Source organism: Prunus dulcis, unplaced genomic scaffold, assembly GCF_902201215.1.
Source record: "Prunus dulcis unplaced genomic scaffold, ALMONDv2, whole genome shotgun sequence".
Lineage (NCBI taxonomy): Eukaryota > Viridiplantae > Streptophyta > Magnoliopsida > Rosales > Rosaceae > Prunus > Prunus dulcis.
Window position 1 is genome coordinate 1 of NW_023010236.1, and position 5995 is coordinate 5995.

General features: G+C 34.5%; 1 pseudogene; it reads left to right on the forward strand.

Moving 5' to 3' along the window:
* The first annotated feature begins 21 nt into the window (after positions 1 to 21).
* Positions 22 to 2250, forward strand: LOC117613259 (annotated as a pseudogene).
* Positions 2251 to 5995: the final 3745 nt, after the last annotated feature.

A 5995-nucleotide genomic window follows, 5' to 3' on the forward strand; every position in this document is an offset into this window, starting at 1 on the left:
TGCAAATAATTTATTGCCATCATGAATTTCTCACGGTGGTTGCTCATGATAGTCGTAATAGTAGTAGATGCACTCAATGATGGAGTAGGCCATGAAGATTGCAGAGAAACAAGATGTCACCTCAACGGCCCAGCCATCCGATACCCATTTCGCCTTAAAGGTAGGCAGCCAATCCCTTGCGCCTTCCGGGGATTTGATGTTTCATGCACTGACCACAACGAGACTATACTTGAGTTACCATCGTCGTCAGCTAAGTTCAGTGTTTATGAGATTAACTACAGATCTCATGCAATTAGAGGAACACCTTATGTATTTTATGAAAATGTTTATGAAGGTTGCTTGCCAAGGGAGTTGTTTTACAGTACTGGTTCTTATCCCCTTGAATTCGTAGGCCCCGCAACCTTATTCAGTTGTCCACCGTCAACAGTAAGAGATGAATATGTTAACACATCTGTGTGTATGGCGAGATTGAGCCCATGCCATGGCAACAATTCTGGTAACCATCTTTACGCTGTCACTGGTGATTATTGTTCCTTTGATGAAATACCCTTAGTGTCTTGTATCAAGGTGCATGACCACACATCAGATCCTGCATACAAATATGATGCGATGGGAGAATTCTTATTGCATTGGTCCATTCCATCATGTGAACATTATTGCAAAGGTATTTTACACTCCAAGTTTACTTTCCAACTATAATTTCAAGATTAATTGAAGATTCTATATGCAAACTATAATTTTGGATTTCATTGATTTGAAAACCGGCCCTTATTTCATGAACAACTTTTACAGGTCGTAATCTTAAAAGGACACATCTGAAGATATTAGGTAAGCTATATCCGCAGACCTTCATTTCATCTAATTTCTTTTTTTTCTTCTTCCTTTTTCTTTCTTTTATGAACATAATGGTGAGGAAATTAATCAAGGATATGTTTGGAACAGAGTTTAAAATGGCTAAAAACCCTTTAAAAAACGTTTGACACAAAAAGAAAATATTTGCAGGTATTTGCGCACTGTGTTTAGTTCTAATAGCGACGGGGACGACAATCTGCTATGTCTACAACTCAAACAAAAAGGAAAAAGAAAATCAGCTTAGAATTGAAAGATTTTTGGATGAATACAGAGCGATGAAGCCAAGTAGATACTCCTATGCTGATATTAAGAGGATAACAAGTCAATTCAAGGAAAAGTTGGGTCAAGGTGCCTACGGAACAGTGTTCAAAGGAATGCTTTCCTCTGAGTTACTTGTTGCTGTGAAAATCCTCAACAATTCAAATGAAAATGGGGAAGATTTCATAAACGAAGTGGGGACAATGTGTCAAATCCACCATGTCAACGTGGTTCGCTTGGTTGGAATTTGTGCCGACGGATTTATTCGTGCTCTTGTTTACGAATACTTACCAAATGGTTCTTTGCAAAATTTCTTATCATCAGCAGATAATAAGAATTCATTCATTGGTTGGGATAAGTTGCAAGATATCGCTCTAGGAATAGCTAAAGGAATTGAATATCTTCACCAAGGATGCGACCAACGAATCCTGCACTTCGATATCAAACCACATAATGTATTGCTAGACCAAGATTTCACTCCAAAAGTTTCTGATTTCGGTTTAGCCAAGTTTTGTGCTAAGGATCAAAGTGCAATATCGATGACAACAGCCAGGGGGACCCTGGGCTACATTGCACCCGAAATCTTCTCAAGGAACTTCGGCAATGTCTCCTATAAGTCGGATGTCTATAGTTTTGGAATATTGTTACTTGAAATGGTTGGAGGCAGAAAAAACTTCAAAGTCATGGAGGACTCCACTAGCCAAGTCTACTTCCCAGAGTGGATCTATAACCTTTTAGAGCAAGGCAACGACCTACGAATCCATATCGGTGACGACGACGGAGATGTCACAATTGCTAAGAAACTCGCAATTGTGGGTCTGTGGTGCATCCAATGGCATCCAATAGATCGTCCTTCAATGAAAGTTGTAGTTCAAATGCTGGAAAAGAGAAGGTGAGAATCTAGCCATGCCTCCTAATCCTTTTGCCAGCACTTAGAGTTGAAGGAGAATATAATATGAACAGACCTCTACGCTGAAGAAGCATCTGTGTCTGCATGGATTACACCACTCCCTAATTATGAGATGAGTCTTCGAGTGTTCTTATAATAAGATTGTTATAGTATTGTCGTGTGTTAAGCAGATAGTACTAGTTAATTAAGAAACTGGTTTGAGTTCAATAAATTTCAATGTAAAGTATTAATTAGATAGCAATAATTCATCAAACTTGCAGTACATGTTATAATTGAGACTAAGATAGTGTCTCTCTTTCTATATATTCATATATAATTGAGTATTTTTGAATTATAGAAAGGAAAAAAAGGGTGACCCATTGATACATGTGCTATAATTAATTTAAGGATATGAAGCAATATTGTGGTTGAGCGTATACCAAGGTGAATAAAACCTGTTACTTTTTAATTTTGATTTAAATTAGAAAAGATGACATATAATAAGAATTCATTCTTTAGTTGCAAGATATCGCTTTCAGAATAGCTAGGCTGTCACCCTCGAATCCTCCACTTCCTATATAAACACCACATAATATGTATTTGCTAGATAAAAACAACAGTTAATACAATGTTAACCAATCGTTTGGGTCAACTTAACAATATCATTAAAATTATCCAAATCGTTCATTGTTTAGGTAATGAATTAAAGATCACCCTTACAAAAAGTTACCAAATCTGAAAATATTCAGGCATCTAAGTGCGATAAAAAAAATAATACACGAACACAATACTTCCTATAAATAATATAAAAAAACATTCATGAATAAATGATTTTCAATTTGACTAATTTTTTTCTTATTAGCCCACAAACCGAGTTAAGCATAAAGTCCTTGAGTTTATATCTATCTCTAAATAAATTTTCTTGGTCCACTCCTACCATGACAAGCAAATAGTCTATATATTGTTTTCAAGCGAATAGACCATTCTCTCTACTAAACTCAAAGGTGTAGAAGATACCAAGTATGTGCTCAAAACTGTTGATTAATATTCAAACACAGCTGTTATGAGAGGTACTTTGTCTATTTATCATTGTCCACATTCTAAGCCACCCTAAGAAAATTTCCTTTCAGGTGAAGAAGACATGAAATTTCCAATGGGCCTATGGAAACAAGAGTGCATACAACGTAGAGGAAGACTTTGACCATATACTCATGTTATGTGGTTCTCATCCTATTCCAAAAGAAAAAAGGACTAAAAAAAAAATTAAATAAAACAAAGAAAGTTCAATGAGAACTAAACACTTGTTCCACAATAGACAACTACTTAAGCTTTGGGAATCTCTCCAACCCACTGTTCAAGTCAGGAAACATTTTCTGCATTCGTGATTATTTGGACTTTATAATGCCTTTGGGTCCACTTCATAATATCATTAAAATGGATCCGAATCATCTTCTTTGATTTTTCTGTGTCATGATCTACTTGACTTTTCTTATAAGAATGCAATCTCATTTAAATTTCATCCAAAAGCCAAAAAATTGACACATCAAACATAGATTATTTTTAAATAAAACAAAATTGCTTCACACCCAAAACAAACATTACGAAACATTAAAATAGATTGTTGCTCTCTTCCATCACCTCCTCCTTTCATCTTCAAAAAGCAAACCAAACCATACAAGAAGAACAACAACTCATAGATATGGCATGTTCTTCAAATTTCACACTGCAACCTGTTTAAAGAATACAAGTGTCTTAGTAACTCAATTCAATTTTACTTCAATATCTTGCAATTTCTCTCACCATACACAAGATTTTCTTCCTCCATTCAAAGTACAAGATACGATAGTTTTACAAGAAAACATATGAAATAATCAAATCTGACAATTTGCCCATTAATCAAAACCTAATAAAGTTCATAAGTAATCTTCAGTAGTTTCCCATATAAATTATAATAAGCTATAGATTTTTTTTGTATTTCTTTTTTGGCCAAGATTGGAGATTTGATTGTGTTGACGTGAGTCTTCTAATTAATCAAGGCAATTTACTTCCTTGATTAATTAAGGGATTTACTTTCCTATTTTTATATAGTTGATAAATCATTGTATAATTACGAGATACTTTCCTAATTCTTTACTGTATCTAATTCCTATACTTTCCTAATTTTTTACTGTATCTAATTCCTTGTATAGCACATGTAAACTCTTATATATACCTCCATATGGAGAAGAATAAAACTCAACATAATACAGTCAAACCATATTCATATTTTAGCATGGTATCAGAGCAATCGATCCTCGGTTGTCTCTAAATTCTCATATCAAATTTTCTTCAAAAAAATGAAGGTTCGACATGCATTCAAAATGTAATTATTCGTTTAATTGTACATGATCAAATCTAATCATTAATGGCATATAAATTCTCATCTTACTCATTTTAGACAATAGGGATATAATAGGAAGAAAAAAATTTAAATACAAATTAGTTAAATACAAAAGTTTATGCATTTCTTGGGAAACCCTAGCCTCCTTTCTCCCAAAAAACACTCTTAGAGCGTTTTCCACTTTGAGGGGAGAGGAAGCCATTGTTCTTCCCCGCTCTCCCCTCTCCCCTCTTCTCTTACTCTCTTCCTCCTTTCACCTCTTCCCCCATTTTCAGAGACAAAGGGTTTTCCCTATTTGTCTTAATTTTGTTATAATTTTCATCCAAACATTATAGGCGGTTGCGGCTCAGCGTCTCTTCACCTGCATTTCGGCATCGGATCTCCACCACCATCTTTTTTGCAATTTCTTTACGTTTGGAATCAGTTGCAGAAACTCTTTGGGTTCTCTGTGTAGTTTTCACCTCTCCTTTTGTGAGAGTTTTTCATCTCTCCTTTGTGAGAGATTTTCATCTCTCCTTGGTGAGAGTTTTATTTGTATTGTTATGGCTTGGTTTTTTTCAAGTTTTATCTCTTTTTTATTATTCTAAGTTTGCAATCTTAGTTGGGATGCCTATGCCAGAGTTTCTTCGATCTTGCCTGATCGTTAGTGGAGACATACCTGATTTTCTTAATTTTGATATTAGACCGCTCCGTTACTGTAATGGCCTTTTTGTGGCTAGTTTGTATTGACCCTTTGTGGCTAGTGGCTTTTTTGGCTAAATTATGAATGTAACCATAGAATTTCTATAAAAAAAAAAAAAAAAGTTAAATACAAAAGTTTGAATCAACATGTCAAATATGGAATGTAATCTACGTGGCAAACTAGTTAAAAGACTTATATCAACAAACAATAATTCGAAGACTAGACCCAACCATTGATTGGATTTTTGGACTTCTATCAACTTTTCTATTTTCTTTTTGTGGCTTTTAGCCTTTTCAATATTGCCCTTCTCTTGAAAATTTACTTACTCCACCACTAATGATGACCTAAAATATGAATGGTTCAAATAATGAGATGACCTTATAGAGTAAGCCCAAACAAATAATTAACACCTTATTAACTTACTAATTGAATCCGCGCTTGACGCTGTTCTAGATATCCAAATAAATGAGTCTTGGTCAGCAGGACAATAAACCAGTCTATTGTTTGTTTCAAGAAAATAGGACTATTTTCTCCACTAAACTAAGAAGTTTCAGGTATTGTGCTCAAAACTGCTGAATTTTTAAACAAAGTTGTTGTACTGCATGTGGGGATACTTGTCACGTTATTGTTGTCTACATGCTGAAACATCCCAAGGAAATTTCAGGGCAAGACTACTGAAATTTCCACACAAAAAAACTTTGCCGGCATCAGTGAAAGACTTCGACCATTTCAAGTCTATAACGAAGCAAGGATCCAAGTGCAGGCAACTTAAACGAAGACTTTGACTATATATATTTATATATTTCATGATAAAACTTCTTACTTTTTAACTTTCATTTAAACTATAAAAAAAACAACAAAAAAGTAAGAAAATATAATAATAAGGTTTCACAGTGGTTATGTTCGCGAAACAATAGGAAATATTAATTTACAA